The 27,417-nt window shown below is 44.8% G+C and overlaps 1 long non-coding RNA gene across 2 annotated transcripts in view; it reads right to left on the minus strand.

Annotated features, from left to right (window-relative positions):
- Nucleotides 1-3,375: 3,375 nt before the first annotated feature.
- The window catches only part of LOC120404723, a 35,460-nt gene continuing 11,418 nt past the window's right edge, over nucleotides 3,376-27,417 (minus strand). The window contains exons 2-4 of one of the 2 annotated variants that reach the window (XR_005598133.1): nucleotides 13,654-13,772; nucleotides 10,504-10,824; nucleotides 3,376-3,420 (exon numbers count right to left, since the gene is read on the minus strand). This is a non-coding gene — a long non-coding RNA (uncharacterized LOC120404723). Of the gene's footprint in view, nucleotides 3,421-10,484; nucleotides 10,825-13,653; nucleotides 13,773-27,417 lie in introns of those variants that run through there. The other variant, XR_005598132.1, reaches the window with a different exon arrangement.

A 27,417-nucleotide genomic window follows, 5' to 3' on the forward strand; every position in this document is an offset into this window, starting at 1 on the left:
AATACTCTCTTTTTTCCTTTAAAATAAATTTTAGTTTAGTTAATAAGAATTGATTGTGTGTATTTGGGTAAGATCTGAAATATTCATTGACCTGGTGGGTGATGTGTCCAGTCCTTTGGGATTGGTAGAACTTCTCATATGATGAACAAGATTTTCAGTAATCCTCGCCATATTTAAGTTGTCTGCCTGAGAGGAAGCCCAAGGCTGGGTTGCTTTAAGGGAACTGTGTTTTTGCTTCTGGCATGGGCGCCAGGTTTGTACAATTTTTGGTGGTGCCCAGAACAGGTCCAAGCAGAGCTGTCCTGTCCATAGGACGGACTGGGGCAACTGCCCCAGACCCCGCGCTTTGGGAGGCCTGTGCTTCAGGGGGATGCGGGGTCCAGGGCATCCTGGGGGATTAGCGGGGGGCCTGGCTCCAGCAGCAGCGAGTGACCCAGCCCCAGCCCGCCCTGCTCCGTTCCACCCTGCCCTGCCCTGCCGTCTCCCGGCGTTGCTCGGGGGAGGAGTGGAAGCCAGAAAAAGGCAGGGCAGGGGCTTGGGGAAGAAGAGGGTGGAAAGGGGGCAGAGGTAGGGCAGGGGCAGGGGGTTGGGGGAAGAAGTGGAGAGGGGACGGGTATGGAGCAGGGGCAGGAAGAGGCAGGGCAGAGCAGGGCCACCCTGACTCCGTGTCCTCCTGAAGCACAGGGTCCCCCAAAGCGCGGGGCCCGGGGGGATTGCCCTGGTCTCTCTAGGCAGATACGTGGATTCACAAACAGTCGTGAACATTCTTCCTCCAACGCTGTTTGTTATTCCCGTTAGACTTTTTCAAACTTGGGACTGAAACAATTCCATGCAATTTACAACCGGCCACCTAGCGCAGATAATGAATGAAGAGCAGTCTAAGCAAACAGGTCATGAGCAGCTGAGAATAGGCTATTGGATGGATGGTTTGTCTAGCCAAATTATTCACCAAATACTTTCACTTTATGGGCCAGAGCCTCAGCAGCTGTAAATTGGTGCAGCTCCCTTCAGTGAGGCTCTGGCCAATTCAACACATTTGAAGACACCGCGTTCAGTTCAGGAACAGAAAAAGGGCTTCATTCATCAGGGAAATGATTCACGGTGAGTTTTTCCACCAGCTCTCGTGGGAAAAGCTCCATGAGTCTATCATATTGCACCAGTTGTCAGTTTCAAAAGCTCTTGCATTTGGAGCTCTCACAATATGAGTATTCTGGGAACATTTTCAGTTTTTCCATTTCTCAGTATCAGGGCCAGATCCTCAGCTGTCCATTGACACCAGCTGGGGATCTGATCCTCATTACCATTGATCCCAAGTGCACTGGAGTAAATCAAGAGCTACTCCACTAAGCTCAATGAGGTTTCACAGGTACGCAGCCCTGGGGTTGCTCTAATTTGTGCTGGGAATCAGTGTGACACCCTACAACCAGTCTAGCATTGAGGGAGGCATAAAGGTGGCTTAAAGACCTGGGTTTTCTTCCTCCGCCATCTGTGCCGAGCAGGAGTTCAGTACAGCTGAGAATTGAGCCAAGTCTGGAATTTAAGAGATGGAACTTTTCTTTGGGGAGAAGTGTGGGCAGAGGCTCGATTTGTCACGCTCCTGTCAAAAAAAAAAAAATCGCACCGCAAGTGTTCCAACTTTATCCCGCCTCTAGGCAGCCTAACACAGGAGCTTTGTCACGCTAAACTGGAGCAGTTCTAGTAAATGACGTCGCTGCTCAGTCCGTGGCGGCGCAAATTACAGAGCTGCAGGGCAGGAAGCTCCTGTCTCAGCGTGAAATGTAATTGGAGCCTGCCTATGGGAAGTGCACTGGTAGCATTCCAGTGATACTTGTGTCGGTCGCGTCAAGTCCACTAGGAAATGGCTAGCTCGTATGTAACACCAAACGCATAGTTTCCAGAGTGGTAGCTGTGTTAATCTGTATCAGCAAAAACAACGATGAAGTGGAGTTTAGCCCACGAAAGCTTATGCCCAAATAAACTGATTCGTCTCTAAGGTGCCACAAGGACTCCTCGTTGTTCAAACTCACAGTGGCAAGCAAAGCAGGCTAGTGGCTAGTGGAGTGACAGTTATGAAAGGGTGATGCTGCACCTTTGGCTGTCTAAGCACGCTCTGTGGCTGCAGGGAGAGCAGGTGCTCTGTTCTCAGAGACACCACAGCCTGTGCCAGAGACATGACTCCCAATGCTGTGCACTGATGGAGGCCTCACTCCTGTTCGGGCGCTCTGTAAATAATCTTTGAACTGAGACCTTTGCTCTTTTCTTTAGTGTAATCAGTGTTCATGGCTCCAGTTCAGGAAAGCCGTTCAGCACGTAGTTCAAGTTTAGCCCATGTTGAGGTGCTGGCCTGAGATGCTTCCCTGACCTGGAGCCTAAAATGTATCCACACCCCAGGTAAACCGGGGAGGGATAGCTCAATGGTTTGAGCATTGGCCTGCTAAGCCCACAGTTGTGAGTTCAATCCTTGAGGGGGCCATTTAGGGATCAGAGGCAAAAATCTGTCTGGGGATTAGTCCTGCTTTGAGTAGGGGGTTAGACTAGATGACCTCCTGAGGTCCCTTCCACCCCTGATATTCTGTGTTTCTAAAGCAAGAGCAGCAGCAAACCAAGCCTCTCCACATCATCCTTCCAAGCATGGGACTCTTGTTCTAGTGATAAACCCTTGGGCCAGATTTTCTTCAGCCTTGTATCCTCTCATTAATACCCACCTAAATGAGTGCCTATGCCAGGAGCAAGGTAGAGCATAGTGCCTCAGAGGCATGACCTCTCTTCTGTGTGGCTGCTGAGGCAGCAATGTGCCATCCCATACCCAGCAAAGCCCCAGGCTAGTCCATTGAGTTCAATGTGAACAAGCTGACATGGAGAGAGATGTGTCACGCTGCCTGGAGTGGCTCCCAACCATGAGTGCCTACATCAGGGCGGGCAGACACCGCAAACTGGTGGTATGTTCTGTAATTAGATTTCCCCAAGCCAGTGACAAATGTGAACTCCTCGATCACTGTAAGAGTCACCCCGGAGTCACAGACAGTCCCTTAGACCCTCCAGTCTATCTTGCCACCCAGGCAAGCTGGATTTAGTGATAAATGGTCACTTCCGCTAAAAACCACACAATGTTCAAGTTGCTTCCAGTCCCAAGAGCCCAGTCACTTACCCCAGAACAACCAGTACCCTAGATCTTACACCAAAAGACAACACCTTTAGCTAATCCTATCATAAACCATCGAAAGGTTGATTGACTAGGAAAAAGCAAGAAGAGAGTTATTTACAGGTTAAAGCAAGCAAACACAGACATAAAACAAACGAGTTGCACTCTCAGTCCTAAGCGTGACAGAGTTGTTGTGATCTGGCCATTCAAATTTTCTTTCAGGGTGGACCCAGGAGTAACCCCTGGGAATCTCTGGCTTCAGTTTGGTGTCTCTGGCCCTGTGAGAGTTCAAACAGAGAAGAGATGAAAAAATCCACTATTTTTATTTCCCCCTTCCAGCGTTCACAGGGACGGGGCAGGGGGGAGGCCTGCTGCACATACTTCTCTGTGGGAGGATGGGGCAGTTAAGAAGGCTTTTGTCTTATAATGGGCCACTTAATATTTTTGATAATCCTGAGTGGGTGGGGGGCGGGGGCGAGGATGATTCCCATGCCTGGGTTCACAAGTTCAGAGCGAACATTTTCAAAGTTACAAAGCAAAACGGCCAGATTTCTCGATAGCATGGGATACAGCCATTACACGTGAAATTAATGCATGCAGCAACTTACAAGGCATTTCCTAGAGCAGAGGTGGGCAAATTACCGCTCGCGGGCCACATCCAGCCCACAGAACCCTCATGCCCAGCCCCTGAGCTCCTGGCCCGGGAAGGAAGCCCCCGGCCCCTGCTGTCCTCCCTCCCCCGCAGCCTCACCTCTCCATGCCGCCAGCGCTCTGGCCTGTCGCTCCCGCTGGGCAGCACGGCAGTATGGTTGGCTCCGGCCAGGTGGCGGGGCTGCAAGCCCCTGCTGCTCTGAGCAGCATGGTAAGGGGGCCAGGGCCGGGGGGTTGGATAAGGGGCAGGGAGTCCTGGGGGGCAGTCAGGGGACAGGGAGCAAGAGGCGGTTGGCTGGGGTGGAGGTTCTGCAGGGGGGGCACGGTCAGGGGACAGAGAACAGGGGTAAGTCCCAGGGGGCCTGTCAGGGAGCAGGGGTGTGGATAGGGGGTGGAGTCCCGGGGGAGCGGTTAGGGTCAGAGGGTCCCGGGAGAGGGCAGTCAGGGGACAGGGGTTGGATGGGTCGGGGTTTCTGATGGGGGCAGTCAGGGGGCTGGAAGTGGGCGGGGGCAGATAGGGGGCAGGGGCCAGGCTGTTTGAGGAGGCACAGCCTTCCCTACCAGGCCCTCCATACAGTTTCGCAACCCTGATATGGCCTTTGGGCCAAAAAGTTTGCCCACCCTAGAGTCTAAACCTTCGTATATGATTAATGCCTGTTTTGAACAAACTAACATACAGGTGAGCTGGTTTGGTTTCATGAGTTTGTCAGTTCTTAGCTAACACCTACGGCCTTGGCCAGAGCTGGCACTTGGTTTACCGGCTGTACAATAGGCACAAGCCTGTAGCTTCCTGCAGCCTGTTAAATTGAGAGGGCTGAGTCTAGAGTTGTGATGTTTTCAAAACTTTTGGAGAAAGTGAATAAGTGTTTGGGGCGTGGTCTGGATCCTTGCTGGGCTTAACAAGGCTCATCAGTGACTTGATGGCTGTGAGGGCACTGATTCCTGTGTGCCAAAAACTGGAGCTGCCACATACATGGCACTTCTCTGGCCTGTAAGTGATGCCAGGGAAGCCGCAACGGAGTCAGATTTAAGAGGTGAAAATGCACAAATGGCAGAAAGCCGTTTCCCTGCCACTGCTTGAGACAGCAGCTGTTGCAAAACATGGTGAGCCCAATCCTGCTCGTACTGAATCAGTGGCAAAACGTTCCAGGCTTCGTTAACCACCTTATTAAACCAGCTTGATCTCACCCAATCTCCATTAAAGCTAATGGAGGAACACTGGGATTACTGGAAAATCAGGCCCTCTGACTTCAGTGGGAGCAGGATGGAGCCTGACGTGTGTGTATTAGTGTGACGTTATTGACATGAACTGTAACCATATAGATCATTGTTGCAACCAAGGTCCTATAGTTGCACCAACTCTTGTACAACAGAGGTCAAGTAAGGTGTCTATGGAACGGTTGTAATTTGCTGGTTATGATTATGCTGGCTGTATGTGTGTATAATTTTTGTATTTGAAGTTATGAATATTGGCTATGTACTTGTATCTCAATGTGTTTGATTCTAAATAGAATCAATGAAGCATTTGGTCAGCTTCTTGAGAAAGAACTATTCTGAGTAAGTGCTCAGTCAAGAAACACTTAACTGACAAAGGTCTCTGGGAGATGCCAGTCCACATCTAAGCTTTCCTGGGAATGTTCAAACTAACATGTAAACAATGGCGTCGGCCTGCAAAAAACTGAATCATTCATGGGCATGTGACTTGCCCAGGTGGCTACAAACTCCATCTTGTTGCTGTGATTTTGCACAGAAGAACAAAGGGGTTTCCGCCCACAAGAGAGAGAATATAAAAGGCCCTGGAAGCCCCTCCATTTTGTCTTCAGCTGGCTCAAGAGATGGCCTCTCCACCCCAAAGAGATGCCTGAAAGAAACTGGAACAAAGGTCTGTAACTATGGGAGTGTGAATGATTGCTGGACCCAGGCCATAAGCCACAATGCTGGTCTGAAAAGGACTGGGCCCACACTAGGAAGGAGTCTAGTCTGTGAACAAAGCTTATTGGAACATCTCTGTGGGTGAACTTTACCTGTATTCAGTTTCCTACTATATTAGGCTTAGACTTGCGTGTTTTGTTTTATTTTGCTTGGTGACTTACTTTGTTCTGTCTGTGATTACTTGGAACCACTTAAATCCGACTTTTTATATTTAATAAAATCATTTTTGCTTATTATTGAACCCGGAGTTAGTGACTAATACCGGGGCACCAAACAGGTGTGCATCTCTCTCTGTCAGTGTGATAGAGGGTGGACAATGTATGAGTTTACCCTGTATAAGCTTTATGCAGAGTAAAACAGATTTATCTGGGGTTTAGGTTCCCAGAAAGACTGAATACTGGGTGCTGGGAAAGTCCCTGTTATCTGGGAAGCCCCTCGGCTTAGCGAATCTTAGTTTCTGTGAACTGCACGGGGACATGGCCCAACCTCTTGGTCTGTGCTGGAGCTGACTGGAGTGTCTAACTCAGCAAGACAGGAGTGGAGGGAAGCCTTCTCTGGCAGTGGGGTTTGTTCTCACTGGTATCCCAGCACATCTAGCACCAGTCTTGAGGGAGTTTCTGTGACCCAACCCATCACAATTAGTATTCCACCAATACCACAGGCTGGGTCTACAGTAGACTTACATCAGTATAACTATGTTGCTTGGGGGGGGGGGAAATCCACCCCCCCTGAGCAATGTATTTATACCAACCTAACCCCTGGTGTAGACAGTGCTTTGTTGGCGGGAGAGCGTCTCCGTCCACATTGCTACCGCCTCTTGAGGAGGTGAATTAACTATACCAATGGCAGAAGCTCTCCTGCCTCCACTAACACGCTGCATGGCACTGCTGCATCAGTGCAGCTGAGCCAATGCACCATTTTAAGTGTAGACTTGCCCTTAAATTCTGGCCTTGTTTTGATAATGATACCAGCCTTGTGAAGCACTTAAAAAAACATTTCTTTCAAGCAACGTAGCTTTTAACTAGTCATTTTTTCAGTCAAAAAAATCATTTCTCAAACAAATAATTAACAGCACTTAAATCAACTTCTAAGTAATAATCAAAAAATCAACAAAAAAATTAAAAAATTTTTTTAAAATTAAAAAATATTTATACTTTTAATGGAATAATTTTTTTTTGGAATTTTAATAAATTTCAAATATATTATTTTTTATTACATTTCAAATAATTGTATTTCAATTAATACAAATATTTATTTTTATTTCAAATCATAAAATTTAAATTTAAAAAAAAAAATATTTTATGTTTTTTATTTGCAAATTAAAAAGTTTCTTTTCAATTATCTCTGTCACTTAAACTATGTGCATAACTGTGTTTTTTAACAAATATAAACTACTAAAAACAAAAAGCCAATAAAAAAACAAAACAAGTCTTGTTGTTCAGTTACAAACTCAGTCAGTCTACAAGTATAACACAACATCCTGTTTACATTAAATTTGGTTTACAAATTTTGCACAATGGTGGTGTTGCAACACTGAGAGTGTGTTCATGTGTTCACTTTCTAGATGGTATGGTGTTTCTTGTATGCATATTCAAGAGAGAGATTCAACACCCATTCCATGATTCCCACCATCATCCATCCATGCAGAATGTACAAAGAATGCATTAACCCAATTAGATACTGAACTATGTATTTGACACTGCTCCATTTACCTGATTACTGTTCCTGCTCTGTTTCCACCCATCCCACCCTCCCATTTGTTATATATCACCTGTTATAGCAATCTTGTTTCATCATTTTTGACATTTTTATTTCAAATTTAATTTGAATTACAATTTAGTTCATACTGCCATTTTGAAAGAATTAAAGAAGGTATACCTAACCACTGAGAGGGACAAGGCAATCTTTTCCCAAAAGATTGAAAGGGACAAAGGTGTAGACAATGAAGAAGCATGATTTAAACCAAAAAAAGAGAAAACAGAAAAAAAGAGAACCTAAAACCAAAAAAAAAAAAAAAAAAAAACTCAATGAGTTACATAATGCTGATGAACATAATGAAGTGTGGTCAGTCAGTCAGCAACATGGATATGAATAATGAGAATGAACTGGATCAGTCCACAGCAGATGGTGGTTGAAGCATGATGGGGACAGCATGCTCATATGACTCTGGCATGTAAATACCTCGAGACACAAACTACAGACATAACATGCAAATGCCATCTCCACACAGCACAACAGTGCAACAACAATGCAAAATTATCAAGAGCAAATTTGCAATAACAAATGCAAAAATAAACATGATTTGCTGTCTTGGTAAAGACTTGAACAAGAAGAAAGACTGAAGTTTTTTGAGTTTTGTTTTTTTTTTTTTTGTTTTTTTTTTTTGTTAGTTTTGTTTTACATGATATAGTTTGTTTTGTACATTAATTTGCATAGACTGAAGAATGCTATTTATTTTAGTTTTAAATACATTATTATTTTTTATTTTTTTTTTTTTTTTATTTAAATTTAAATATATTTGTAATGTAAATAAAAATAAATATAATGTATTTGTTGAAAAAAATATAAATAATATAAAAAATAAAAAATAAATAAAAAAAAAAAAAAATAATAAAAAAAATTATTCTTTAATAATGTAATTAATTAAATATTAATATAATTTATTTAATAATTTTTAAAATTTTTTTTAATTTTTTTTATAATTTACTTTTTTCTTATGCTACATAGCCCTCTATAGAAGTGTGGGTGTAGAAAGTTTGTGTTAGTTGTGTTTTTTTGGTTTTTTTGTGTTTTTTTCCAGTGATTGGAGGCCCCCTTTTGGTCCTTTTCAGTTTTTTTTTGTTTTTTCCATTTTTTTTTTTTTTTTTTTTTTTTTTCTTTTTTTTTTTTTTTTTTTGTTTGTTTTGTTTTGTTGGGAAGAAAATCAGTGTTTACCCAAGTACTAAAAACCTCAAAAGTTGGGGTGGGGGGCAAGAGGGGGGGCGGAGCAGGGGGGAGCCCCAGGGCAGCCCACCCCCTGAGCCCCAGCCCTGGCCAGCCAGCCCCAGCGGCAGCCAGCCGGGCAGGCAGGGCGGGCGGGGGGCAGGGCTCTAGCGGGCGGCAGGGGCGCTTCATTTAGCAAATAGGCAGAAACCACTACAAACTGTCTAGCTGTTAAACAATCTTGCATCCATTCATTGCATCCAGGCTTGAATGGCCCCTTAGAATATGATATATACTACTACTATTATGCTAAACAATCTGTTACACATTCGGCAACCTTTCAGAAGTGCTGTGTCATTCTTCATTCATTCATTCTCATAAGCTAAGCATACATGCCAGTCATTTTTTTTATTTTTTAGAGGTCTCTTTTTAGAAGTCCAATATATATAAATAAAAACTATTTGTGTATAGGTTAAAAAATGTTTTTAAATGTTTTTAAAAAAAATTAAAAAATAAATTAAAATGCAGAGGCCCCCAGACAGGCAGAGTGGAGGACCACTGAAAAAGTGCCACTGAAATCAGCTTCAGGCTGCGTGGTGCAGCACACGCCCTGGGTTGCCTACCCTTGCCTACACTTTGCATAGTTCCCAGACCCCAACCAGACCCAGAGACCTGAAAGAAGCTCTCTAGCCTCCAGCAAAAAAGTTCTACAAAAAAAGATGGCGCCTAACCCATTTTTCTTTCATTTCCATTCATCCATCTCTCCATATTATATTATAGCTGGTTTTCTTAGCTTCTCTGCTCTCTAAATGAAGTTCTGGGGTATTAACAAAACAAAGAAAGACCTTCCTTCTTCCACATTTCCTTCCTACAATAATTATAAATAATCTTAGACACTGAAACACTTCATGAAGTGTTTAGTCTGCAGAAGAGAAGAATGAGGTGGGATTTGATAGCCGCTTTCAACTACCTGAAAGGGGGTTCCAAAGAGGAGGGATCTAGACTGTTCTCAGTGGTAGCAGAGGACAGAACAAGGAGTAATGGTCTCAAGTTGCAGTGGGGGAAGTTTAGGTTGGATATTAGGAAAAACTATTTCACTGGGAGGGTGGTGAAGCACTGGAATGGGTTACCTAGGGAGGTGGTGGAATCTCCTTCCTTAGAGGTTTTTAAGGCCGAGCTTGACAAAGCCCTGGCTGGGATGATTTAGTTGGGGATTGGTCCTGCTTCGAGCAGGGGGTTGGACTAGATGACCTCCTGAGGTCCCTGCCAACCCTGATATTCTATGATTCTATGAAACAAGTGAATAATGATGTCTGCGTAACAGTAGAGCAAGATCTAGTAGTCAGAGATTTGTTTTCATGTGTCCGGAGGTTTCCTGGTCTCCTGAAGAGATCTGCAGTGTTTGACCTGCACGGTTAATCAAGCTGTAGTTGGACAACAACATCATGATCTTTGTTATGTTAACAGACAATTTATTGAGGACGTAAACAGATCCGTGTTCATTCCTGATTCCCGGATGCAGTGAGGGCTCAGGTTCCAGGACACCTCCACCCACGAGGATTTACGTTAGCTCAGGCACAATACTTAACTTTCCCCTGCATATTTTCTTCCTTAGAATTAACCATAATCCCTGACCACATGCGCTTGCATAAGCCTGGAGACTGACAGTGGCAATAACTTTCCCCAGGGCAGCATTTCGGTATGCGTTTCCTGTAAGCAAGAGCTACATTAAACACATCAGGCTTCACAAAAAAATGCCCTAGATACGGATGACCTCACTTTTTAAAAAAATGCTTCTTCAGTGGATTGTGGAGGTAAGCAATAAAACCAGAGATGATTGCAGTAATACCAGGTACCTTTATGTCTCAGGCACATTGACCCAGATCCTCAGAGGTATTTCAGCACCTAACTCCCTTTGAAATCATTGGGCCTGCAACTGCAGACAATCTGCTGATTTTTGGATTGTTATTGTATTAATCTTAGTTATCTGTATTGCAACGGAGCCTAGAGACTCCACCCACAATCCACCCATCATTCTACCAGGTGTTCTGAGACAAGCTGGGAGAACAGGATGGACCAGCTCTCGGGGCAGGACTCCAGGAACCATCTTTGTGTTCTGTGTTTGTCCAGCATCTGCACAATGGGTGCTGGTTGATGACCGGGGCTCCTCAGTGCAGCTGCAATACAAATAATACATCATCATAATAATGTACCAGCAGAGTGATACTGATGGTGATGGTGTGCAAATATCAAGGCCCAGATGCCCAAAGGTATGCAGGAGGCACCTAATTCCCATTTCCATCAATGAGATTTAGGGACCTACGTGGATCTGGGCCCAAGTGTATATCTGAACAACATTTCATAAAAATGGTTTTAAAATTTTTAAAGATTAAGTGCCAAGCCACTTAAAACGTTTCTTTTAATGTAAATGCTTTTTTTAAAAAAACAACAGCCTTTCTTCTACAACTGTGAATTATTAATTTTGAAGTCATCATCAGAGCTCAGTGAATTTTTTTTCTAGCAAATAATCTACTCAACAAAGTGAGTCCCCTTTTCTGTTTGTGAATTAGTCCAAAGTGCTTGAACAGATTTCAGCCTGCACATGGTTGGCAAACTAGTTTTTTCTTTTCCTATTTGAGAACTGGTCACAGACAGAATTGGTTTAGACATAGGTGTAGAAGGATTAGAGTTTTGTTGGTAAACTTTGATTTCACTGTACACACACAAACTGCCAGAAAAATATTTCCATTAATAATAATTTAAATTTACAGATCATAGAATCACAGACTTTAAGGTCAGAAGGGACCATTATGATCATCTAGTCTCACCTCCTGCACAATGCAGGCCACAGAATCTCACCCACCCACTCCTGTATCAAACCTATGTCTGAGTTATTGAAGTCCTCAAATCGTGGTTTAAAGACTTCAAGGTGCAGAGAACCTTCCAGCAAGTGACCCATGCCCAAGGCTGCAGAGGAAGGTGAAAAACCCCCAGGGCTTCTGCCAATCTGCCCTGGAGGAAAATTCCTTCCCGACCCCAAATATAGCGATCAGCTAAACCCTGAGCATGTGGGCAAGACTCACCAGCCAGCACCCAGGAAAGAATTCTCTGTAGTAACTCAGATCCCGCCCCATCTAACATCCTATCACAGACCATTGGGCATATTTACCGCTAGTAGTCAAAGACGAATTAATTGCCAAAATTAAGCTATCCCATTATACCATCCCCTCCATAAACTTATCAAGCTCAGTCTTGAAGCCAGATATGTCTTTTGCCCCCACTGCTCCCCTTGGAAGGCTGTTCCAGAACTTCACTCCTCTGATGGTTAGAAACCTTCATCTAATTTCAAGTCTAAAATTCCTGATAGCCAGTTTATATCCATTTGTTCTTCTGTCCACATTGGTACTGAGCTTAAATAATTCCTCTCCCTCCCAGGTATTTATTCCGCTGATATATTTATAGACAGCAATCAGATCTCCCCTCAGCCTTCTTTTGGTTAGGCTAAACAAGCCAACCAAGATAAATCCCACTTGAGCACTTCTTAGAGGTTGATTTAAGGATCTTTACTTTGTATATTTTGCCATGTGGTATTGACAGTTTGTGTTTTAACACCTATAAAGCTTTAATTTTGTTGTCAACATCAGTAACTAATTATTGTCTGACCCTTCCCCGTCATTTCTCACAGCTGTTAAAATTTAAATTGATAAAAATAAAAAAGCCTAAAAATAAACATTGATTTTTATCAATTGAAATAATTTTAAAAAATTGAATTCTGCCACATCAAACGGCTTTCCATTATTCCAAAGGGCTTGAACATATTTCAGCCTACAGTGGCTTGCAACCTATTTGATTCAACAGTTCCTTCAGCTATTCATTATTTATTATATTTAGTTCCTCTAGTTTCATGGTAGTTTCAGCTCCTTCATTGCATAGATTTAGGACAAATTTTGAAGGAAAGAATAATTAATGAGATAGGGTAAATTGGATAAAATGCAGCCTGAGTTTACCAATGGTAGATGGTTCCAGACTAACCTGGTACCTTTGACAAGATCATTGATATTTTTTAGACAAGGGAAATGTGATAGATCTAATCTAGACCAGCTGAGCACTTGATGGAGTATCACTAGGAAAACTGTTAGTTAAACTGGGGAAGGTGGGGAATTGTAAGGTGAGTGTGGAACTTGCCAAAGGGGAGATGATAACAGATCGTGCTGAAATTGATTTGGAGGGAGGTTACTAGTGGAGTTCCTCAAGGATCAGTTTGGGACTGATCTTATTTAATATTTTCATTAATGACCTTGGCACAAAAAGTAGGAGTGAAATTTGTTGATGACAAAGTTGAGAGGCATTGTCAATATTCAGAGGGGTATCCGTGTTAGTCTGGATCTGTAAAAGCGGCAAAGAGTCCTGTGGCACCTTATAGACTAACAAACGTATTGGAGCATGAGCTTTCGTGGGTGAATACCCACTTCATCGGATGCAGTGGGTATTGACCCACGAAAGCTCATGCTCCAATACGTTCATTAGTCTATAAGGTGCCACAGGACTCTTTGCCGCTTTTTTGTCAATATTGAGGCGGATCGGAAGAACTGGATGACCTTGAGACATGGAGTAATAGAAATGGGATGAACTTCAATAGTACAAAGTTCATGCATTTACAGACTAATAACAGGAATATAAACTGGGGGCTCTTCAGCAGGAACCAAGAAAGGAGGCGAGAGACATAGGTGTATTATTTCTCTGGCTTTGACAATTGCAGTCTTGCCTGGCTCGCATTCATTCCGAATGCTGTTGCAAAGATCATTTTCCTAATCCATCACTGATCATGTTACCCCACTCGCTCCCCCTTTAAACATAAGCTCCTTATCTTCACTTGCAAGGCCCTTCATGACCTGCCCCCACTCTCCCTATCTTATCTCATTCGGTATCAAAGGCTCAGCTCCCACCTCCCCACAGCCCAGGGTGCCAGCCTCCATCACCCACTTGTTACAGTATCAAACACGCACTTTCATGCCTCCTCCGATGCTGTTCCTCACGCTTGGGAGGATCTCTCCATAAACATCCGCAAAACCGACTCATTGGGCGTCTTTAAATCCCTCCTGAAAACTCTCCTTTGCGGTGCTGCCTACAAAAAAGTTGACAACAGTTAAGCTGTTGGTGCCGTGTGCAATGAGACCGCTGTCAATCATACTGACCAATACTGTCTCATCGTTGTACTCCCCGATCACTCTGTATCCACTTGTTGCTTGTCTCATACTTAGACAGCAAGCTTTTTGTAGCAGGAACCACAATTTTGTACAGCACCTAGCACAACTACCCATGACTGGGGCTCCTGGGCACTACAATGATGCAAATAATAATAAATATCAATGTGATGCAGCCATGAAAAAGGCAAATATGAGCCTAGGCTGGATGAGGTGAGGTATTTCCTGGAGAAACAGGCAAGTTTTAATGCCATTGTACAAGGCATTGGCAAGACCTGCTCTGGAACACTGTGTACAATCCTGGTCACCCGTGTTGAAGAAAGATGAATTCAAACTGGACCAGGTGCAGAGAAGCGCTCCTAGGCTGATCCGGGGACAGGCGGGCCTATCTTACTAGAAGGGCTGAAGGATATATCGACTCTGCATCCTGGAGCAAGCCCTCCCATCCTGGGTGCACCGCCTTGTGCTAGCAGAGCTTGCCTAGCATGCTAAAAATACAACATCTCTCTGGTGCTTTGACAGCGCGACTGGGACTGGAGCTCAGGCTCTCGAGCAAGGGTGCAGGGGGGGCACTTATAATATTCAAAAATCTACTGGGGCCCAGAAACCCAGCTCAGGAGAGAGTTTATCTGCACTCAGAAGCCAGGAACATTTGTTGGCAAGATCCTTCCCAGACAGCAATTCAGGAAGGCTCTGCAGAACAGCAGCTGGGGCGTGTTAGAAGCAAATGTTAATACTAGCATTTGAATTGTTTCCTTTTGAGAGTCCAGCTCGAATTGGCTCTCCAAAGAGCCTACGACCCCATTCTGACCTCACAGTGGAGTAAGTCAATGGGCCTCAGGGAGTCACTCCTGATTTTCACCATGTGAATGAGAGCAGAATCAAGCCCTAACTGGAAAGCATTGTGCCAATTCTCATATTATGATTTTTTTTTTTAAAGATCCTACCAAGTTGCTGCACCCAGGGACATAGTCTCTCCACTTATGTCTAAGCAACCCCCCTATGAGCTAGACTGTGCTGTTAGTGTCGCTGCTGTGATGGGGTCCTGTCAATGAGAAATTGCAGTAGAGTTTCTTCACCAAGTGGAATTAAATAAGAACGGCCATACTGGGTCAGACCAATGGTCCATCTAGCCCAGTATCCTGTCTACCGACAGTGGCCACTGCCAGGTGCTTCAGAGGGAATGAACAGAACAGGTGATCATCAAGTGATCCATCCCCTGTTGCCCATTCCCAGCTTCTGGCAAACAGAGGCTAGGGACACCATCCCTGCCCATCCTGGCTAATAGCCATTGATGGACCTATCCTCCATGAACTTATCTAGTTCTTTTTTTAACCCTGTTATGGTTTTGGCCTTCACAACATCCCCTGGAACAGAGTTCCACAGGTTGACTGTGCGTTGTGTGATAAAGTACTGCCTTATGTTTGTTTTAAACCTGCTGCCAATTAATTTAATTGGTTGACCCCTAGTTCTTGTGTTATGTGAAGGAGTAAATAACATTTCCTTATTCGCTTTCTCCACACCAGTCATGATTTTATAAACCTCCATCATACCCCCCTTAGTCGACTCTTTTCCAAGCTGAAAAGTCCCAGTCTTTTTAATCTCTCCTCATATGGAAGCTGCTTCATACCCCTAATCATTTTTGTTGCCCTTCTCTGAATCGTTTCCTTTTTTTTTTTTTTTTGAGATGGGGAGACCAGATCTGCACCAGTATTCAAGATGGATTTATATAACAGCATTATGATATTTTCTGTCTTATTATCTATCCCTTTCCTAACGGTTCCTAACATTTCCAGGGTTCATGGTGTGCCATAAAATAGGGGAAAAGAGTACCTCACTCCTGAAATACTAAAAAAACAACCCTGGTGGTATTACTTGCTTTGACACTCTTGTGGGCCAGGAGAGATCATACCAAGAAGGTGACACAACTTCAAGATGAGGGATTCTAAAAATATGAGGAAGTTCATTACAATCAGCCTGAAGAGGAGATAGGACTCTGAGATGGCCCACACCAAATCTCAGCTCCAAACACTTTTGGCTTTGTGGGTGCTGAAAATCCAAACAGAGTCAGATCCAAGTTGCTCTTTGTAATAGCCCAGACCAATCCCCCAGTCCTGGACCACAAGGCCTTTCAAAATACACATCCAAGTGTTGCCATTGGATCCTCTCTCTGGTCGGAATTAGGGCTGGCCAGAAAACACACATTCCATTTGGTGAAAAATTTCTAAATTTCAACATTAGCTTTTGTTCCACATCAGAATGAACACAAGATCTTTAGGAAATTTTCACAAAAAAAGTGTGGGAGAAAGATTTCCCTCCAGCCAATAGCCGAGTGGTTAGGGTATTCATCTGGGATATGGAAGACCCATGTCTGAGTCCTTGAGCTACCTGATTTGAAGCAAGGAATTAAACCTGGGTCACCCATGTGCTACAACCACCAGGCTATTGACTATTTTAGGTTTACTCTCTCACACCAGAAACTCCATCCTGGACCTGAGAAACCTTCCCAGCAAAAGTTATGTCGAAATAGATGTGTTTCCAGGAGCACTTTCTATTCTGCCAAATTGGCATTTTTCCAATGAAAAAAAACATTTAATTAAAAATGTCCCGATCAATTTTATTCTGAGTTAAATTCCATGGAACTCAGGATGGATGTTGCTTAATAAAAGCATACTGGAGGCAAAGAAGGCATGCCCTGACCCAGAACAACAAAAAGGAAATAGCAGAGGAAACATAAGAGTGCGGTTAAACGGCTGTATTCAGTATTTTTACAAACATCCAGGCCATGTGCTGCAGTGTTAATGGCATAAAAAATTAGCATGGGAGGATAAGATGGAGAGTGACGATTAACAAGACAGGGAGGGAATGTGAACAGCTGATAGCTGATCTAAAGATGTAAAGATACAAAGACAAATAGCAGAGAGTCCTGTGGCACCTTGCAGACGTATTGGAGCATGAGCTTTCGTGGGTGAATTCCCACATCATCAGACGCATGTAGTGGAAGTTTCCAGAGGCAGGTATAAATATGCAGGCAAGAATCAGGCTAGAGATAACGAGGTTAGTTCAATCAGGGAGGATGAGGCCCCCTTCTAGCAGTTGAGCCCCTCTGCTATGTACATCGGCCAAACTGGACAGTCTCTACGGAAAAGGATAAATGGACACAAATCAGATATTAGGAATGGCAATATACAAAAACCTGTAGGAGAACACTTCAACCTCCCTGGCCACACAATAGCAGATCTTAAGGTGCCCATCCTGCAGCAAAAAAACTTCAGGACCAGACTTCAGAGAGAAACTGCTGAGCTTCAGTTCATCTGCAAATTTGACACCATCAGTTCAGGATTAAACAAAGACTGTGAATGGCTTGCCAACTACAAAACCAGTTTCTCCTCCCTTGGTTTTCACACCTCATCTGCTAGAAGAGGGCCTCATCCTCCCTGATTGAACTAACCTCATTATCTCCAGCCTGCTTCTTGCTTGCATATATATACCTGCCCCTGGAAATTTCCACTACTTGCATCTCACGAAGTGGGTATTCACCCACGAAAGCTCATGCTCCAAAACTTCTGTTAGTCTATAGGGTGCCACAGGACTCTTTGCTGCTTTTACATAACCAGACAGTCCTTCAGTGAGAGACGGATACTCAGAGGCTAGGTGGGCTGGTGCCAGAATTGGAATATGCGTCCCATCTATCACCCCTCCGCAGTTAGAGAAACCCATTTGTGCTAAGCCAGCCACAGTGTCATGCACGTTACCCAGAGTCACGGTTCTTCTGAGCAGGATGCGATTAATGGCCCTGCAAACTTGCATCAACATGATTCCAACAGTTAACTTCCCCACTCCAAACTGGTTAGCGACTGATCAGTAGCTGTCTGGAGTTGCCAGCTTCCAGATTGCAATAGTCACCCGCTTCTCCACTGGCAGGGCAGCTCTCAATCTCGTGTCCTTGCGCTGCAGGGTGCGGGCGAGCTCCTCACACAGTCCCATGAAAGTGGCTTTTCTCATGCGAAAGTTCTGCAGCCACTGCTCGGCATCCCAGACTTGCATGACGATGTGTTTCCACCACTCAGTGCTTGTTTTCCGAGCCCCAAAGTGCCGTTCCACAGTGGTGAGATGTCCGTGAATGCCACAAGCAATCTCGTGTCGTATGCGTTACTCGAGTTGATATCATCATCATCGAAGTCCTCGCTGTCACTTGGGATCTAAAGGAATAACTCGACTGCCAAACGTGATGTGCTGGCGAGACTTGTCAGCATATTCCTCAGCAGTCCGGGCTCCATTCCCGCAGACCGAAAGGGAAGACAGAGCGTGCAGTACAAAAAACATTGAAAGATGGCGCCAATTGTGGACAGAAGCAGAGGGGTTGCTGGGATGCGAACCGATGCATCATGGGGCGTTGGGACAGGACCCAGAATGCCCTGCCCCCTTCCCACAAGCCACAGCACCAGAATGGGAAGCTCTCTGGGATAGCTGCCCACAATGCACCGCTCCCAATGCTGCTGCAAGTGCCACAGATGTGGCCACGCCAGTGTGCTTGCAGCTGTCAGTGTGGACAGACTGCAGCACTTTCCCTACTGCGCTCTATGAAGGCTGGTTTAACTCAAAGCGCTCTACATTTGCAAGTGTAACCATGCCCTCTGATACTGGCCATTCTCTGCCCACTGTTAATGTCATAAATGTGTCACTGTTCATGGAGGAAAGTGGGAGTAAGACGTCTCCTTTGAGCAGTACACATGTGATTTGTATTTTAATCTCTGACTGGGCCAGATCCTCAGCTGTGTAAGTCTGCATAGCTCCATTGCAGTCCCACCATTGCAATGGAGCCATGCCAATTTACATCAGCTGAAGATCTGGCCCAGAGCTTTCTCCTACATCAAAAAAGACAACCTACCTACCGGAATGACTTCTCAGAGTGGCCAGCCAAACCAAATCAGAGACAGAGCATGACAGGCAACGTAGGTCATTATAGACCAAAGAGAGGTTAATTGAACTCTTCCCTCATTATGCCAAGGGCATGTGGGAAGTGACACCTTTCTAACATTCCCATGACCTTGCCTACAGAAGAGCTGATTACAGCATATGTGCAGAAAACCACACAGAGGTTGGTTCATCTGCCAAGACATTCCAGGACTTGAGACTCATTGCGAGAAGGGAATATGAACAGTAGACTGAGCCCTGATGAGTGATTTTTTTTCTTTTTGAAGGCATCCATAAATCATCATTCGTTTCTCATTAGCACTCCATACCCCACCCAAGGACAGCCAGGAAAAAGCCAACATGTGAGAACATCTATCCAAGCTCCTTCGCTATCGCAGGAAATAGTTTTTGTTTAATCCTGGGGGAATGCTTGAAGTTCAGCCATCAGAAGTTGGCATGGCCATGCTGTTGCCTGAGCTATGTCATCACAGGCTCCAAATCCGGCATTTGGCTACTCGTTACTTTGCCCTCACCGACTTCCTGGGAATCAGTTCAGGAGGAAACCAAGTTACAGGCTTGAGACGCTTGCAAATGTACATTCATTACTTCTTTTAAAAGAAATAACTCTGCACATAAATTGACAAAGCCAAGAAAAAATAAAGAATTCTCTACTAACTGGAGTGGAAGAAAATGCTGCTAAATATAGAACTCACCAGAGCCCGGCTGACTCCTGTGAGTGGATCCTCGGTTGGCGGCACAGCTTCACTGAAGACAGTGGATGAAGTCAATGGGGCTGTGATGGTTTATACCAGTGGAGGTTCCGGCCCAGTGGTTCTGCTAGCCCATACTGGCATTCTAGATCTGCGGGCCCTGATTCTGCTCACCTTTACACCAGAATGAATTAGGAATAATTCTGCTGAAGTCAATAGGTTCAGGCCAATACGTGACATCCCAGTTTTAAAGATGAAGCCAGGCTGCTTGCAGTTATAGTTGATGATGTATAGGTCCAATGCACCCCAAACCAATCACTGAGAGGTTCTGAAGTCAAGAGGGACTTTTAAGTGCACAAGGAATACAGGATTGAGGCCTAGGCTAGCAACTGAGGAGATTCAAGATGGCTGACACCATATCAGGATTTTAGGGCAGGCTGGTTAGGGAGACTTTTCCTTCTATGGAAAGCTCCACAGTGCAGCAGCATGTCACAGGGAAGAAATCAGGCTCTTTGAGGTGAACGTCTCTTAGAGAGAAGTCTGGACAACTCAGATCATCCATAGAAGAGTCTGCAAAGAAAACCAACACCCTACATGTTGCCTCCTGCCAGGTTCCTTTGGCAACAATGGCTCCTTCCAGATGCTTTAGCAAAACTTTATTAATCAGTCCCAGTCGAGAAAAATCTGATATAAATCAGTTACTCATTATTGCTGCAGCTGTTCCTATGAAGAGCGGTAACTGCAAGGACTATTGGTTCACAGAGCTAATAAACAATAATATTTGCTGGAGTCAATGTTAACCTTTTTATTATTATTATTACTCCTATTCGGTGAGAGCAGGTACATTTGTGCAAGGCTGAAGATTAAAGTCCTGTTTTTTTACAACCATCATTCCCAGGACGTGGACCACCAGTGATCCACTCAGACGGTGGTGGTGGTGGAATGTGGAAAGATGCTGATCATGCAGGCTCCTCTTCCTTGTTTCCAGCAGCTAAGCCACATTTAAAGAAGTTAAATAGTACCTCCAATACTTTCCTAATAATATTTTTCCATGCGAACAATTGCTGCAGTTGTCACCATCCCAGATGGGAGAGAGGTGGGGTCTGTGTGATCGTGAATGGGAGTGTCTATCAGATATTTTTTATTAAGATGTTGTCTGTGTCATGGAAAGGTTAGAGAATGCCAGTCTTACACGCGGGTGGCCAGATTTTCAAAATAGCTTGACACCCAGCATCTCCCTATGGTACTTGTGAAAGTCTGGCTGACCTCTGGAAAAATCCTGCTCTGGTTGCAGGTGCTCGATTCTTCTGGAAATTCTGGCCTATGGACCTGACCTGCTTCTCACTGATTTCAAGGGCCTACAATCAAGCCCTACATCAGAGAGCTGCTTCCAGGACTTGCTATTAGCAACCTTCAGATGTAGATAGTGCCAAATTATCTGCTGTAGAAAGGTACCATACAACTTCCTCTCCCCAGACACCAGAGGATTCATTTGCTTTGCTCTAAGGGAATTAGGGACAGCACAGAATTTATGACCATGTGATTCTGTTCTTCATAGTCATTGTGATGAATCACTCTTTATACATGGACTTTGATTAGAAGAAAAGACAACATTTCACAACCTGTTTCATTTCTACAAAGATTGCAATCAAGATACTGGAACAAATTATTAAACAATCAATGTGTAAACACCTGGCAGATAATAGGATACTAAGGAATAGCCAGCATGGATTTGTCAAGAACAAATCATGCCAAACCTATGTCATTTTCTTCTTTGACAGGGTTACTGGGTGGGTGGATTGGGGTGGGAAGCAGTATATGTGATATATCTTGATTTTAGTGAGGCTTTGGACACAGTCACTGTGAGTCGATGCAACGGTGTCCCCTCTGGCCAGGTTGGGGGCATAGCACCTGAGTGATCACAACCTGGTAGGTCTGTTAGTCTATTCCTGGTGCCCAGGAATCTGAAACCTCCCTCTGCTCTTAAGTCCATCAGTAGGTTAATAGAGGAACTGAGACCCGCCCACTCCACTGGGTTCCAGCTCAGGGCCCTCAAGCTCATGGGCGGTGGGTATAATAGACCAGAAGAGTCTAAGCCTCTGCTGATGCAGCCACCGCCAACTGCCGCCGGACGGTGGTTCTGCCTCTTCCCCACCCTGCTGGGAGTGGGCTTCCGCAGGAAGTTTTTGCTTATTTATTATGCATCATGCAGGTTCCTGGGCAGTTGAGGAGGAGGTATCTGCTGCTCAGCCTCCCGGGTCCCTTGGACTCCCCAGGGTGATTACCCAGGGAGATACCACTTCCTCAGCCACCCGGGAACCTGCATGGCACATATAAAAGACCAGCGTTCTATGCCGGACACTGCCTGGCCGCTCCTCTCCAGCACTCCACCCTCCTCTCCGGAGATCCCCACCACCACCACTCACCAGTTCCTCCTCTCCTTCCCCTGTCCCCGCTTGGCCCCCCTGCTGCATCCCTCCTCTCCTCACCCCCTCCCCGCTCAGCCCCCCCACCACCGCTCACATCCCTCCTCTCCTCACCCCCTCCCCGCTCAGCCCCCCCACCACCGCTCACATCCCTCCTCTCCTCACCCCCACCCCGCTCAGCCCCCCCCACCGCTCACATCCTCCTCTCACCCCCTCCCCGCTCAGCCCCCACCACCGCTCACATCCCTCCTCTCACCCCCCTCCCCGCTCAGCCCCACCACAACCCTCCTCTCCTCACCTCACCCCCTCCTCATTCAGCCCCTCCATCTCCGCTCACCACATCCCTCCTCTCCTCCCCAGTCCCCACTCAGCCCCCACCTCCGCTCACATCCTCCTGACCCGCTCCCCGCTCAGCCCCCCCACGGCCGCTCACCACATCCCTCCTCTCCTCCCCACTCAGCCACCTCCGCTCACCACATCCCTCCTCTCCTCACCTCCTCCCCACTCAGCCCCCACCACCGCCGCTCACTGCATCTCTCCTCTCCTTACGCCCCTCGCTCAGTTCCCCACCGCCACTCACCACATCCCTCCTCTCCTCCGCCCATCCCCGCTCAGGCCCCCAACCTCCGCTCACATCCCTCCTCTCCTCACCCCCTTCTCACTCAGTCCACCCCGCCACATCCCTCCTCTCCTTGCCCCTCCTCGCTCAGACCCCCACTGCCGCTCACCACATCCCTCCTCTCCTCCTCCCATCCCTGCTTGGCCCCCACCTCTGCTCATCACATCCCTCCTCTCCTTACCCCTCCCCACTCAGTCCCCCTCCGCCGCTTGCCACATATCTCCTCTCCTCACCCCTCCCCACTCAGTCCCCCTCCGCCGCTTGCCACATATCTCCTCTCCTCACCCCCTCCTCACTTAGTCCCCCCCCGCCACATCCTTTCTCTCCTCACCTCCTCCCCACTCAGCCCCCCGTTGTGTGGCTAGAAGTTGCAACATTAAAGATATGCCACATATGGTAATGGCTCGACCTATCACCTGTAAGATCCTCCCACCTCCGAGCACCGGAAGGATGCCTATCTCTGGGGAAATGAGGGGTTTAGCTTTATTAGGAACTGGGGAAGCTTTTGGGAGATGGGGAGCTTATATAGGAAGGATGGGCTCCACCTAAACCAAAATGGAACCAGATTGCTGGCGCTTAAAATTAAAAAGGTCGTAGAACAGTTTTTAAACTAAGGGCTGGGGAAAGCCGACAGGTGCGGAGGAACATGTGGTTCGGACATCCCTTAGGGGAAGATCTATACATGGAGATTCCCTATGTCCTAATAAGGAGGAGAGGATGGAAAATGATAAAATACAGGAAAGATCTGATGAGAAACAGTCAAATGAAAAAAAGTCCCATTCAATTATGTCATGCAATAGGGGAAAGCCAAAAAATAACAAGTTTTTAAAATGCTTATATACCAATGCTAGAAATATAAATAATAAGATGGGTGAACTAGAGTGCCTAGTATTAAATAAGGATATTGATATAATAGGCATCACAGAAACCTGGTGGAATGAGGATAATCAGTGCGACACAGTAATACCAGGGTACAAAATATATCGGAAGGACAGAACAGGTTGTGCTGGTGCAGGAGTGGCACTATATGTGAAAGAAAGAGTAGAATCAAATGAAGTAAAAATCTTAAATGAACTAATTTGTACTATAGAATCTCTATGGATAGTAATTCCATGCTTGAAAAATAAGAATATAGCAGTAGGGCTATATTACAAACCACCTGACCAGGGTGGTGTTAATGACTCTGAAATGCTCAGGGAGATTAGAGAGGCTATTAAAATAAAAAAACTCAATACTAATAATGGAGGATTTCAACTATCCCCATATTGACTGGGTACGTGTCATCTCAGGAAGAGATGCTGAGATAAAGTTTCTTGACAAATGACTGCTTCTTGGAGCAGCTAGTCCTGGAACCCACCAGAGGAAAGGCAATTCTTGATTTAGTCCTAAGTGGAGCACAGGATCAGGTCCAAGAGGTGAATATAGCTGGACCACTTGGTAATAGTGATCATAATATAATTAAATTTAACATCCTTGTGGCAGGGAAAACACCACAGCAGCCCAACACTAGCATTTAATTTCAGAAAGGGGAACTACACAAAAATGAGGTTAGTGAAACAGAAATTAAAAAGTACAGTACTAAAAGTAAAGTCCCTGCAAGCTGCGTGCAAACTTTTTAAAGACACCATAATAGAGCCACCATAATTATAGCACAATAGACGACCTCTTCACTCCAAACCAACTACTAGAGCGTTCAAGGGAATATAAGTTCCCTTTGTGCATTGCCTTCGTGGACTACAAAAAGGCGTTTGACAGCGTAGACACTAATGCCGTTCTTGAAGCTCTTTCAGAACAGGGCATCAGTGCGAAATATATCACATTACTAAAGGAAGTGAACTCTGGCTGCAGCAGGGACATATCGCTGTTTGATACTCCCCTCCGAATCCCCATCGAGAAAGGTGTGAAACAAGGAGATACAGTTTCACCAAAATTATTCCCAGCCTGTCTTGAATTGGTTTTTCGACACGCAGACTTGAAAGGTGGGATTAATATCAACGGTGAGCAGCTAAACCATCTCAGGTTCGCAGATGATATAGTGCCGATAGCCGAAAATACAGCCCAGCTTGAGAGAATGCTTAAAGAACTGAATGTGAAAAGTAGTCAAGTCGGATTAAAAATGAATCGGTCAAAAACGAAATACATGAGCTCATATGCTCTACCAAGAGTCCAAATAACTCTTGGAGGAGAGCAGATCCAAGAGGTTGATAAATACGTTTATTTCGGCCAGGAAGTCAACATACTCCACAATCAGAAAGGCGAACTGTCGTGCAGAAAAAAGGCTGGATGGTGCGCATTCAATGACATCAAGGACATCCTCCAATGAAAGATCAGCAACTGGTGCAAATTTTTTCAACTTGACTGTGCTTCCAGGGATTTTATATGGCAGGTAAACATGGTCGCTGACAAAGACTGAAGAACAGCAATTGTCTGTCACACAGAGGGTGATGGAAGGAAAAATTTTGGGCATTTTGCTCCGCGATCACATCCCCAACAAAATAATTAGGCAGCAGGCTGGAGTGCGAGACGTTGTTGTTGAAAGCAGGCTCAGCAAAATGCGGTGGGTGGGACATGTGGCCTGACTCAGCAACAACAGATGGACCGCAGCTATATCCAAGTGGTATCCACGAGAACAGAAACAGCCACGTGGTCGGCCTCCAAAGAGGTGGGATGATTTCCTAACAAGGAGACATGGACAAGCATGGCGAAGGATGGCCAGAGCAAGAGAAGATTGGAAGACATGTTGTGATCAGCTCAGTCTCAACTGATGAAGAACAGACAGGGTAAGCAGTCTACACATAATAGAGGCTCAACTTAACTGTATACCCCAATTTAAAAAACATAGTAAGAGAACCAGAAATGAGCCACTCTGGTTAAACAACAAAGTAAAAGAAGCAGTGAGAGGCAAAAAGGCATCCTTTAAAAAGTGGAAGATAAATCCTAATGGGGAAAACAGAAAATAAACTCTGGAAAATGAAGTGTAAAAATATAATTAGAAAGACCAAAAAAGAATTTGAAGAACAGCTAGCCAAAGACTCCAAAAGAAATAGCAAAAAATTTTTAAATACATCAGAAGCAGAAAGCCTGCTATACAACCAGTGGGGCCACTGGACGATTGAGATGCTAAAGGAGCACTCAAAGACGATAAGGCCATTGCGGAGAAATTAAATGAATTCTTTGCATCGGTCTTCACTGTTGAGGATGTGATGGAGATTCCCAAACCTGAGCCATTCTTTTTAGGTGATAGATCTGAGGAACTGTCCCAAATTGAAGTGTCATTAGAGGAAGTTTTGGAACAAATTGATAAACTAAACAGTAATAAGTCTCCAGGACCTGATGGTATTCACCCAAGAGTTCTGAAGGAACTCAGCTGTAAAATTGCAGGACTACTAACTGTCATCTGTAACCTATCATTTAAATCAGCTTCTGTACCAAATGACTGGAGGATAGCTAATGTGACCCCAATTTTTAAAAAGGGCTCCAGAGGTGACCCTGGCAACTACAGGCCAGTAAGCCTCACTTCAGTACTGTGCAAATTGGTCGAAACTATTGTAAACAACAAAATTGTCAGACACAGAAATGAACATAATTTGTTGGGAAAGAGTCAACATGGTTTTTGTAAAGAGAAATCATACCTCACCGATCTACTAGAATTCTTTGAGGGGGTCAACAAGCATGTGGACAAGGGGGGATCCAATGGATATAGTGTATTTAGATTTGCAGAAAGCCTTTGACAAGGTCCCTCACCAAAGGCTCTTATGCAAAATAAGCAGTCATGGGATAAGAGGGAAGCTTAAAGTAACTGGTTAAAAGATAGGAAACAAAGGGTAGGACTAAATGGTCAGTTTTCAGAATGGAGAGAGGTAAATAGTGGTGTCCCCCAGGGATCTGTACTGGGCCCAGTCCTATTCAACATATTCATAAATGATCTGGAAAAAGGGGTAAAAGGTGAGGTGGCAAAATTTGGAGATGATATAAAACTACTCAAGATAGTTAAGTCCCAGGCAGACTGCGAAGAGCTACAAAAGGACCTGTCAACTGGGTAACAAAATGGCAGATGAAATTCAGCATTGATAAATGCAAAGTAATGCACATTGGAAAACATAATCCTAACTATACATAAACAATGATGGGGTCTAAATTAGCTGTTACTATTCCAGAAAGATCTTGGAGTCATTGTGGATAGTTCTCTGAAATCATCCACTCAATGTGCAGCAGCAGTCAAAAAAGCAAACAGAATGTTGGGAATCATCAAGAAAGGGATAGATAATAAGACAGAAAATACCATATTGCCTCTGTATAAATCCATGGTACGCCCACACCTTGAATACTGCTTGCAGATGTGGTCACCCCATCTCAAAAAAGATATATTGGAATTGGAAAAGGTTCAAAAAAGGGCAACAAAAATGATTAGGGTATAGAACGGCTTCCATATGAGGAGAGATTGATAAGATTGGAACTTTTCAGCTTGGAAAAGAGGCAACTACAGGGGGATATAATAGAGGTCTATAAAATCATGAGTGGTGTAGAGAAAGTAAATAAGGAAGTGTTATTTACTCCTTCTCATAATATAAGAACAAGGGGTCACCAAATGAAATTAATAGATAGCAGGTTTAAAACAAACACAAGAAAGTATTTTTTCATGCAATGCACTGTTAACCTCTGGAACTCCTTGCTGGAGGGTGTTGTGAAGGCCAATACTATAACGGGGTTCCAAAGGGAGCTAGATAGATTCATGGAAGATAAGTCCATAAATGGCTATTAGCCAGGATGGGCAGGAATGGTGTCCCTAGCCTCTGTTTGCCAGAAGCTGGGATTGGGTGACAGGGCATGGATCACTTGATGATAACCTGATTATTCATTCCCTTTGGGGCACCTGCCATTGGCCACTGTCAGA

The sequence above is a fragment of the Mauremys reevesii genome, linkage group 4 (assembly GCF_016161935.1).
Source record: "Mauremys reevesii isolate NIE-2019 linkage group 4, ASM1616193v1, whole genome shotgun sequence".
Lineage (NCBI taxonomy): Eukaryota > Metazoa > Chordata > Testudines > Geoemydidae > Mauremys > Mauremys reevesii.